At 45.2% G+C, this 12,185-nt stretch overlaps 1 protein-coding gene across 2 annotated transcripts in view; it reads right to left on the bottom strand.

Annotated features, from left to right (window-relative positions):
- Positions 1-12,185, bottom strand: part of ATP8B2 (ATPase phospholipid transporting 8B2) — a 2,597,648-nt gene that overhangs the window by 2,349,475 nt on the left and 235,988 nt on the right. The gene's annotated exons all lie outside the window — the stretch shown is intronic.

The raw sequence follows: 12,185 nt of genomic DNA, 5'->3' as shown, positions 1-12,185 counted from the left end.
TTTGGCACCACGATGTCCCCAACCACCAAAGGTACTTTTTCGCTGGCCCCTTTGACTGGTGGCCCCTCTCATTCTACCAGAGGAGGAGTAGTAACGAAAAGAACCTCTCCTCCATTGCTGTCCCCTAGGACGAAAAGGCGGAGGTTGACACACAGCTGCACTCAAAGATTTAGCCACAGCTTTCGAGGTCTGCAACCTCTCCCGGCTCTAGTCAGCCTTGCTGCCAAACAAATGTGCGCCATCAAAGGGCATGTTGAGAAGACAGGCCTGCACATCCGGAGCAAACCCCGACTTCCGCAACCATGCAAATCTGAGTATAACGGTGCTCGCAACCATGGATCGGCTAACACATTCAACTGTATACAAACCCGACAGAAGGGATTCGCACATGACATCCTTGCCGTCCTGCACGAAAGCAAGGAACCCATCCCTTTCTTCCCCCTTGCGAATATGCTCAGCCGCCAAAGAAACATTTCCACAGAGTGTGTGAAAATCTTGCCAATGCACACATGGAATTGGCCGATTTCAAGGCCATGCTCCCAGCAGAAAATACCTTGCAGTCCCAACCGTCGAAGCGCTTGTCCCCATCCAGAGCGAAGGTAGGGTACGCCGCCTGCATCGAGGTGGCCATAGCCGCCTGAACCACCAAACTCTCGGGAGTGGGGTGAGTAGATAAATAGCTGGGGTCGCTAACGGAAGGGCAGTATTTCTTAGTTAAACATTTATTAACAGCCGGATGAGATTCCGGGGACTGCCAAGCAGCTGCCACCCTTTTCTGCAAGGTAAGATGAAATGGCAAAACAGGGTCAGAGGACGGACCTTGATCTAAAATGTCAGTTAGATCATCCTGCACAAAGTCTTCAGGAGGACTGCACCAGCCCAGATACTCCGAGACCCTCCCCATGAGCCTCCTGTAAGAAGACTCTGCATGAGCCCCAGGCTCAGGCCTACCGAAGTCCACTTCTGGAGAAGTGTCCAACCCACTGGCATCATGGAGGGTCTGCCTCAACTCCAACTGACTGTCACCAGAAAGAAGTGGAGCCTCATCAGGCTCACCAGGGTTCTCAAACTCAGACCCTTCATCCTCTTCATAAATGTCATCCAGGGGGTGCAGAAACCCGGGCCTGGAGGCCAAACAAAACTGGCCGCACAGACTTCCCAGTAGCTTTCCTTAGAGGATCCACGATATCCAGGTACTTCAAAGGAAAATTTCGAGAAACAATCCCCAAAGGCGCTGAAGGCTTCGACGCCGAAAGTGTCGACAATCTCGACGTCGTGAGCGGGGAAGGCTTCGACGTCGACAAAGGTGCCGACGGCACCGTGGGCTGGTACGATGGTAAAGCGGCGATGTCCGAGTCGACGCTGGCAGCGAGCCCTCAGTAGGTAGCTGAAGTCTCGCTAGGGACGAGGACCGAGACCTAGAGACACGTCTCTTGTGACTTTTCGAATCCTTGTCCGTATGGGACCTCAAAGGCTCCCGATGTGAGTCCCATCGCAGACACGAGCCCGAAGGCATGCAAGCCACGGCTCGAGACCGATCCTGGCCGGCTTCGTCAGAAGGCACGACCTGACCCATGCCCTGCGATTGAAAAATCGCTAACATTTGTTCTTTAAACGCCACCCATTCCTCTGGAGTTGAGGACTTTGTTGGGCACACTACCTTCCTTGAGGCACCATCCTCCGAGGAGGACGGGGAAGGCAACCGTTGACGGTGCTTCCTACAGTGCCGGGACGAGGAAGAAGAATGGCGGGAACCACTGCGGGATCGAGATCCCCGGGACTCCTTCCGATGCGGAGTCTCCCCTCGAGTCATCGGTGGAAACCCCCTTGGACTTGGATTTTCGGGGCATAACCGGCTTAGATCCCCTACCTGCCTGAAGCTTCCCTTCCGCTCCTGAAAGGCAGTGGCAGTCAACGACTGCTTTCGAGCAGTCGTCGGTGTCCTGCGACTCGCCCAGGCACCACGAACAAAAGCGGTGCGGGTCGGTGAGCGACATCTTGGACTTGCAGTCCCGGTAGGTCTTGAAGCCAGACCACAGAGTCAGAGGGGTCGAAGAGAAAGACATTGTAATGATGAACACACGAGCCGCGCCCAGTAACACGAAGCAACACATTGGCAGAAAAAACGGAACTGAGGCTACGGGCGTCGTGCGTCCTATTTATAACATCCAGTGACGTTGCCCTCGACGGAGGCCTTCGAGGGACATCAACCTGATGCCATCGACGCAGGAAGCCCTCTGCCGAACAAATTTCCGAAGTGCACAGCTCTGGACATTACATGTCAAAGATGTGGAATACGTTGGAGGACACAATCCATTCAAAAAGTAGGATGAATGAGAATGATAAGTGTTAGGGAGAATTCTCAGAAATGTGCTAATTCCTCTCTACCTTAGAGACCCCGAGCTCTTTTGCTGGACTTTAGGCCTTTTAATTTCTAACCTGGAGAGTGCGAGACTTTTTTCCCCCACTATCTCATGTATTTTTCTGTGATTTGGACTGTTTCTTTTAACTTTGGGGTCTGACAAACTCCATAGGCATCATCTTTGCATTGTGACACACAGCACCTTCAGTGCAGTGGCACACGGATTTGTTAGATTTCCCTTAGGTTTAATTACCTTCTCTTGGCGAAACTATGGTTTCCAAGAGCAGTGAAGTGAAATTGACTTTACTTACATTTTGTAACTTTCTAGACCCTTACAGACCCAGCACACACTATTTTACCAAAGGGTGCTGGAGGGGTTACTAAGTATCCCCTTTGTCTAGTTTCTCATGTAATATTTTTATGTTACCCTTTCTACAATTCATTGCTGGTGGCAGTGGTTTACTTTTTACTACCATTGTGTGTTTTCACCGCAGGCTGCGGTCGCAGCTGCAGTACGGCACCCATGAGTGCCCATTTTGTCAAAATGGCACTGCCCGTCTTTTTTCTCCATTTCCCGTCAGCAAAGTCCTTCTTGAGATTTACTCTGCGCGCCAAACCAGGTTTGGTCCCTTTGTTCATTTTGCCTTTGGCGGGATTCGCGAGTGAAGACCACCTCTGGCTCCAGTATGTCTGGCAAGGGCAAGAAGTGAGGGAGGTGCCCAAAGCTCCCTGTGCTTAATCCCCTTGGTTACAGGGATGCACCCAAAAGGTGATTGGCCGGCTGGCTGTCCGACTAGGACAGCCACACTGCTGTATGATGGACAGCTCGGCTGGAATGAATGGAAGACACCTGCAAAAAAGGCAAGTCTTTTTGGCTTGGAAGGCATAGTCCACCCCTGGACGAAGGAATCCGTAGAAGAACTTGGAAGAAACGCCTGCAGCAAATCCTGGACCGTTGGTTTGCCCGGTGAAGCCCTGCAAAGACAGCTTCTCCCCTTGAGTTGGTGGGACCAATCAACTCCAAAGTGAACTCATTTGGCCATCCTCTCGAAGCTGGCTGTACTTGCACTGCTGTTGGAACTTAAGTGTCAGGGAGAGGAACACCAAACCGAGTGGATCGCATTTAAGTCGGACCCGAGCGCCAGGAAGATCTTCCGAACTTCCCTGAAGCAGGACTGACCAAGTCTGAGCCACCTCACAGAGTGCTAGACCCCAGATGCAAGGAAAGTCCAAAGTGGTATACGAGAACTGCAGTGTTGCTGTTTGCTGTCAGACGCGAGAAGCTGAAACCGCGAAGTGCCACTGAATTGAAGTTTGCCCATTGCTGCCGCTGACCTTCCCATTGCAGTGCAGGAGTCCCCAGACGTCCTCCCTCTTGTCCCCACGACTGAGGCCCAGGAACAAAAGGATCAGCAGAGCTTTACAGGAAGAGAAGCCAGCTGGAACCATTTCTTCTAACCAAATGTACAGTAAAGTCTAAGAGAACTTACCTCTTGTTGTGTAGCCTTACTTGCTCTCTGTTGAGACTGGTCTTGGTTGCCCTTGCAGAGTTGCTTACAGCTTTGCCCCTCACAAGCCTCCCAGCATGTGGCCCTTCAAGTGAATCTTATTTCTACAAACCTTTCTAAAAACATTGTGCAAGACTTTTTACTTACCTGCAAAGAAGATCTTCAGGTCTCCTAGACTTTGTTCAACTAACATTGGCTGTCCTGGCTCCCTGAGACTCTGCTTACCTTTGACTCTGTGCCTTTACCTTTCCGCCAGGAAAGGGTTAAATTTACTTCGCATTAGAAGGTTCAAAAAGTACTTACCTGTTTATGAATTATTTGTTAACCTTTGTTTTATTCCTATATCTAACCTTTAGCACCAAACTCAGTATTGCTCTAAATGTGCCAGTGATAAATCAATGTCCACAGTGTTCTAGCTATTTAAGTCACCCGAGGGTGTAGGAAGTGTCTGTGTGCCATCCCCAATGGGTGTCATCTGATTTAAGAGAAAGTGTGTTTTGAAGTATATAAGTGTTACATGTTTTGCTCCCTTCTGAAGAAGGCTTATATAACTGACTGTTAAATAAATTAATAATGGTTTAATCAAGAAACCTTGAGTGTAATTGTAAGTGTAACCTTGAGTGTAAGTGTTTATTTGAATAACTGTCACTGTGAAACTCTGTTACAACCCTACTGCTCACATTGACCCCCTCTTGAGATGAGCCTGGCTGCTCAACCACACTACCAACCTGTGTAGTACAGACTTATACCAAAGGTTGGGTTCCTATTGCCAGGAGGTCAATGTTGCTGTAGTCTTTCAAAGGATACGGCACACTATCTTGCCTAACAATGAGGAGCAGGTGGAGGAATATGAAAGATCCACAGAGGAGCCTGCAGAAATAAATCCTGCAGTGGACATCTCCTCCCCAGTTAAAAGGAAAAGGGGAAGAGGAAAAGCGAAACAGGTAGAAAAAAATTAAACAAGCAAAATAAGCATTCATCACGAATTTTCTTGAGATCATTAGACAACCTTCAGTGTCAGCGGCATTAAGGAATGTGCAGCAGAATGCGAATAGTGTAGCACAAGGGGAATCAAGAAGGGGGTGGGGCAGGGAAACAGCCAGGGGTAGTAGATTGAAATGCAAATATGGGTTGTGAACATAATAGTGGTAAACAGACGGTAACAAAGGCAGCACAAACTGAGGGTATGCATCAATTAAGTGGGTTCCGAACGGAGGGCGACATAAAATATCCCATGACAATGGTGAGAGAATGGATATTTGTTAACACAGGGAAGTAAGGAGGCGGGTGGACCACTTGGCTTTAACCTGAAGCTCTCCAGCCGGTTGCAAGTGGGCCCTTGGGGCCTACATCAGGAAGACATTTTTGGAGGGGCGGAAGGTTGGAAAGCCTGGAAACAAAATGCTAGTATGTTAAAGAGCACGAGGACCAGATATGACAGAGGAGCAGGGGGGTGGTGTGCATGGTGAACGAAAGAAGAAATCGGGGGAGAGCGCAAACATCATGTGGTGCACCACTAGTCTGTAAAACAAGGTTGACCATTTTGGTGGAGAGTGTGCTGGTTGAAGAGTTATTCTACTAAATAGGTCTAACTTATTACGCCTCCTGGGTGAGATGCCCAATCTACGAGCCCACTCGGCAAACGACATAGAAAGGATAGATTTTATTGATCTACATTGGACGGATAGGGCTGTCATGTATATAAACTCAAAGATCATATATGAGGCTTAAATGAAGTTCAAGGTTTAAGACAGCTAGGATTTGATTTTTGTCCCCCTATGTGGAGCTCACTGGGAATCGAATTGAGAAGTAGTATGGGGCATGCAATGTCCTCCTGCTTTGTGAGATCTTTGTGTCCTGTAAGAGGATCGGACAGGGGAAAGGAAATCTATTTGGATAGACCCAAACAAGAAGCAGGAAATTGACGTGACTGGTCCTGGCTAACGGGAACACTAAATAAGTCCGGGAGGGGATCCAATCTGTAAACAACCAGAAGAAAATGGAGAGAATGGAATATTAAGAATCTTAACATGTAACTCTAGAGGACATAGAAATCTCCTTCATAATACCGATATGGGAAAAAGATTGAAGTTATGCCACAGTCTTTTTTACAGGAAATTTGGCTACAACAAAAGCGCCATTTTAACAGATTTGTAATAAATTTCCAAGCAGCAGAAAAGGGTGTTGTGGGTCGCCCTTTTAGAGGATTGATTACAATGGTCAAATAAAGTGAAGGCATAGAGATGGTTAGGGAGTTGGAGGTCTGTAAAGGTGTGTTGGCTACACACCTAAAATTAAAGGAAGATAAGAAGGAGAAGGAATTGCTAACCCTGAATGTATATTGGCATAACAGTATTTTGAGTATTGATAAAGTTCTGGATAACGCAATTCTTTCTATAAGTGGATGGTGTAGTATAGAGAAGGGTGGCCATCTTATGATTGTGGGGGATTTAAAGTCAGTGTTTGGAGGCAGAAAGGGAGATTGTATCTCCAATTCCTTGGAGGTTTCTCATAAGAGAAAAATCAAGGCGTAAATGGGTCCAAAATATGAAACGGTTTGGGCCGGTTATGCTCAATGTGGGGGATCCCAAGTGACCACCAAAACCTACTAGGACCAACGGAAACTTACCATGGACTATATTTATGTAGAAAACTGGCTCCTTATGAGATGCTCCTAGTTTGAAATTTTAGAAAACCCTTTTGTGACCATAGCACTGTGTCCACAGATTTTTGTTTAAAGGTAAATCAAGGAGATTTGAATGGACCACGAAACCTAAATATCAATACATCTGGTAATAGGATCTCATGGAATGCTTGTAATATTGAAAAGGTGAATGCCTCAAAGGCGAAGTGTTTGAGCAGACATTGATAGAATGGAAATTGGATACCTTTACAGTGGAAAGATTTGAGCCGTTCTTGGAGACATTTTTAAATGCTTCTCTAGGCTCATCATATCGGCACCAAATACCAAAACGTAAGCACACATAGATTTAATCAGGAGGATGTAGATCGGAAGAGAATAATGAGATCTCAGATCAACTCTGCAAAGAGAAAGGTGGGCACCGACGGCTGAATAATAGCTTTGAATATTAAACAAATAAAAAAAGTATTCTAAAGATTGTCTGTGGGGACAAAGTGTTAATGCTGCAAGGAGATGCAGAAGAAATGTTGGAAAAATTAAGAGACAAGAATACCCAACACTTTTGGAAATGAATAAAACTCAGTGGGATCCAATCAAGGAACAGCGCAAATATGCTTTGTTGCAGAGTTGGACTGGGTGAAGCATTATGAAGAAGTCTTCACAGCTCCCAATCTCGATTGTCGAGAATGTGACACATTCAAAGGTGAGGAGGAGGAGTTGGAGTGCTCGCAGTTCGAAAAAGAAACAATTGAGGGTATACTGTTCAAGATCAACTCATTAGAAGCTCCAGGTGCCAACAAACTCTCAAATGCCCTTTTACAATCTGACAAGGGTAATTAGGCCGTTGTACTGACCTTGCTGCTTGCTCAGATTTTTTAAACAAAAAAAAAAGTTTCCCCAAGACCTGGAATATTGCACATATAGTGCCGATCTACAAAAGGGGTGCACAAAATGTGCTGAGTAACTATTGCCCGCTATCAATCTTGGCATACAGCAAGGTCTTTTCGTCGATATTGTTGGAGCATTTGAAAGGTGAGCTGTGGATACAGAGAGGCTGCCAAAATGGCAAGTGGGCTTTAGAAAGCAGACGCGTACCAAATTAAATGGATTTATTTTTAAAGCATTTGTCATGGTCTGGAAAATATAAATCATTGTTCACAGCGACAATAGATCCCTCCAGAGCCTTCAATGCTGTAAATAGAAAATCTTTGGGCCAAACATCAGACATGGGGACTACCTGAAGGGATGTTGAGACCTTTGGTTGGCCTTCATGAACACACCATGATTCAAGTGAGGCCAAATACAGAGGGAGCTCTGCCGAGGAACATTGCAACATGTAGAGGTTTAAGACAAGGGTGCATTTTGGCCCACTGTCCGTTTAACATCTACATGTCAGATATAGGAAAGCATCTGGATCAGCTGCCCTGGCGTCACCAAAAATGGGCCATCTGAGGGTTTCTTGGGTCAGTTATGTGGATGATTTCTTAATGTTTGACACTATTGAAATAGGGCTTCCACAAAAGACAACTTTTAAGTGGGCAGTGCAAGGTCAAAACCTAGCACATGTAAACAGTTTTATTTATCTGGGGTTCCCGGTTCTCACCAAACTCCCTAAATCACAGGTTAAGGAGTTGGGAAGGACACAGGCCTCAGCTTTAGCATCTCAAATGTGTCGGATTGACGTGAAATTCTGAATGTTTTCGGTCATCCCGATGTTAAAATTCTATGAAGGAAAAGGAATACCAAAAATTCTTTATGGAATAGAATTGCATTACTTTTGGGTGCTGGAGATTCTAACTGATAGAGCGGACCATTTGTTGTTGAACCTTAAACCTCCAGAATTCAGTTCCTGTAATTTTGTGCGAGTTGGGAATAAATTCCATATTGAGTACAGCAAAGTGGAGACTTTTAGACAAATAATCTGTCCCATAAGAGCACCTTTATACTGTGATTTATGTGAACTGAAAAGCTCCAAAAAAAGTACATTTTAATAATGAATATTCAAACTATTCTAAAAGACCTGTGTGAAATGGATATGACAGGTTGATTTAATTAACAATCCAGTCAAAGTAACATTTAATTATGTATAGGCTAGACTGAATAATGATTATGGAGACACTACATACATATACATCTGAGCCATTTAGGGGTAGATAATAAAAAACAGGGACAGTTGGTTCCCTATATGCCATTTGCCCAGGAAACCCATTAGGAGAGAGTTTTTAAAAATCAGATGAAACTTATATCATACTCTTGAAATGTCCTTCTGCAGATATTGCAGAGCTACTGCTGCAGAAGAAATTCTTTGCCATCTTGCGACATCTTGCAGGGCATTGTCTGGAAAGCTTCTTGGCTTGGCTTCATGGCTCATCCAGGCTCGCCTTTCCGAGATTCACTTTGTAATTCATTTGTTTTCTCACTGCGACACACTGGAAAAAAAGGCCTTTTTTTAGTCCAGGTCCGCTCCGCTATAACTCATAGTGGAAACATCCACCCTTTACTCACTTATCCATATATGTATATATTGGTGCATGCCGCAATCTATTCACTATAAAGCTAGCCTCAAGAATACTTTGTCTGCTTGAGTTTCTTTGCATCTGTACACGTGTAAAAATGACTTAATATCGTCATCCATTCTCTGGCATAAGCTTCTTCACCTTGATCCCAAGATGCCACTGATCCTTGATACCTTATAGAATTTCTCCATTCTCTGGTCTCTGCATCCTTTCTGTGCTTGTCAGCTCGACTCTGTATAACGTCACCATTCATCTTGACCATTCACTTGCTCTGCTTCTTCCGTGATTTCATTAAAATGGCCATCATATTTTCTCGTATGCATGTATGGTTTTCTCAATGGGAACCTTGCTTCCAGGATTCTCTTTGGTATCGGTATTCTTACTGGTTCCCCACGTGTCTCACACTCTGGATCCCAAAATATGGGTGACGAGGTTGAGGTGGGGGTACTTGGCTGCTTCTCTACAATAAGTTTTAAGATTATAAATTATTAAAAGGTAAGCTTTTAAATGAATTGCTGTAGGATCAAATGTAATTTTTCTTTATTTCTTTCTTCTTATGTGTTGTTTTTAATAAGGATTATAAGTGTATTATGTGAAATTTTGATGACATTAAGTTGTGTGGTTCACTGTTCTAAAGTTTGTCAAAGGCTTATTTGGCCAAAAACCAATAAAAAATAAATCAAAAGAAATACCGCTTCATAGTTCACACTAGCAGAAAAATTGCAAATAACAGCACAATTCTTCCACACCTTATACTCGATAGAATATATTGAAATAAAACCGTATTACACAAAGATTCACACGTGTGTGTATAAACAGTACGTTTTAGTCCTGTGCAAACATTTCCATGAAATACCTGAAGATATTCACACTAATACTCAATGGGCCATCTATTTATTCACACTTAACACAGCCATTATGTTCTAGTTGCACACTTCAATATGCATTTAATTAGCACCTAAAGTGCAAGAACAATTGCATTTGCTTAACATACAATGCAGTATTAAAATGCAATTACTGGATAGAATCTGCTTTCACTTGTCCTATTGTTGGGAATGGGGCAAACCCGTCCCACGCCCCCTAAGCGCTTTACAGTAAGGCAAGCTGCATATGAAGCACTATGATGGGCCAGGGGGAGGCGAGACGGTGGTAAGACCCCACCACAATATAATCAACCCACATAGTATAGCCCAGGACATGAACAAGACTGCCATTTTGTGTCGATGGTTAGTACATTTTGCGTAGCTGTTAGTAATCATAGTTGGGATACAAGGCCTGCGCAGCAAATGCAGCAGTTCATGCACTAGACCCTAATTGCAAGACATGGGAAACTTCCAGCCATGCCCGAACTCCCATGAGGACAACCCACACCCCAACCACTATAAAGTTCAATCATTGTTCCAAAGATGTTTTTCTACCCAAAAGGAATGCGCCCTGCAAGGCCACGATCATAGACCAGTGTCTGGTGTGCATGTTTTTGCACTAGCCAAAGTCTGACTGGCACACCCCCAGGCGACCACGAGTTATAGCCCATATAACTGACTAAGCCCCAAGACCCTAAAGTAACAAGTCTTGAAGGTTCAAAGAGAACGGACACTGCACATCTGTCAGCTACAATCATGTGATTTGTATTGCAAGGTGCTGGGAGGGATACATTCTAGTTCAAAGCGAGGGTGGAGACCTTGGAGCGGGATGGCGCAAAGGGGAGTGAGTGAAATGTGTGTGGCCGTCAACAGTGCCCAAGAACCTCCTTTGTGCCAACCGTAAAGTCTGCCAGGTGCACATTAGAATTATGAAGTAGCATTGCGTTAGGAGTGTAGTTAATTTGTTCTTTGACCTTCGATGAGAAGAGGATCTCTGCAGCACTCGCGTGATTAAGACGGACAGACTGGGCTGGAACCAATGACCTGGCATCCCTTATGTACAGGCGCAAATCAACCGGCCGTGTGGGTTTCTACTGTATGTATTACATCAAGATTATGATTTGCCCCTTCTTAAGCCTCGGTTTATACCCTTTTCCAGCAGAACGTTCTTGGCAGCAGAGTTCTTTGCTGTTGCTCTCATTTTTGTGTGCTATTAAAACTTGTTATCCTTACAAGATCGACTTGGGCTTTTCTTCCCTAAAGGATTGCATTTACTCTGGTGCGAGCGTTCAGGGGCATGCTTTCACTTTTCAACAATGTGCTACTTAGGCTGCAGTGTAGCACTCCACTGTCTCAAAGTGGAGGATAACCATCAATACACTGGTCGCTTTATGAGTCAACAAACAAAAGCAAAGGGGAATATCCAACTCTAACTTCTATAGGTCTTCCATGTGACCTGTATCTGGGAATTGGGGTTCTGACCTCGTATTCCTGCGCAACACAAGTCCATGGCAGCCATTTTGGAAAAACACCAGATTGTTAATATCAAATATGTATTGTACAAGGCATAAAATAAGCGGTATCGCATGGCAATTTGCGATACAATACTGCTGTTTTGCTGTGTACACAATCATGTCGCACCAACTGCGATACGATTTCCACAGCTAATAAAAAAAAAAGATTGTGCCTTTAAAGTCTGCCTCTGTGCACAGCGTGCACTGCAGGCGAGGCAGAAGCACCTGGGCTGGGCTAAAAACATTGCATCAATGTTATGAGCCCAGCCCGGATGTGGCGTCATCACGTCGGGAGAGGAGGATCTCAGCCCCCCTCTCAGACTCTGGCTACTGACTTACAAGAGATAATGTGGAGGGAGTCACATGGCTAGTTAAGGTTTGGGTGGGAGAGCCGGGCCCTTTTGAGGAAAATGTGTTACGGTGCTGGGTGCAAGTGGCTGATGATATTTCTCCCGCCTGTTCAGGCCTGCTGCTCGTAGAAGGCCTTACAAAAAGGTCTTCTGCGATCAGCAGGCTGCATTATTACTGCAGGTGCTGGTGTTAGCAAGTGGCTGAGAAATATTATTGCCAGCCACTCTCTAACACCCAGCACCTGCAGTAAGCAGCATCAGTCCCGGCTGAAGATGTGTGCCCCCCGGCACTCCACTTCTGAGGATGGAAACAGTGGTGCACGGACTGGGGCATGCAACTGTCTGACACCAACGAAAAGTGCTCCAAAGTTGCAAATCAATGGGAATTCATTCCTTTTGTAATGCTGTTTGAATAACCCAAGGGGGACGTT

Source organism: Ambystoma mexicanum, chromosome 1p, assembly GCF_040938575.1.
Source record: "Ambystoma mexicanum isolate Mex_15411 chromosome 1p, UKY_AmexF1_1, whole genome shotgun sequence".
Classification (NCBI taxonomy): Eukaryota; Metazoa; Chordata; class Amphibia; order Caudata; family Ambystomatidae; genus Ambystoma; species Ambystoma mexicanum.
This window is presented reverse-complemented; position numbering and strand designations above follow the sequence as displayed.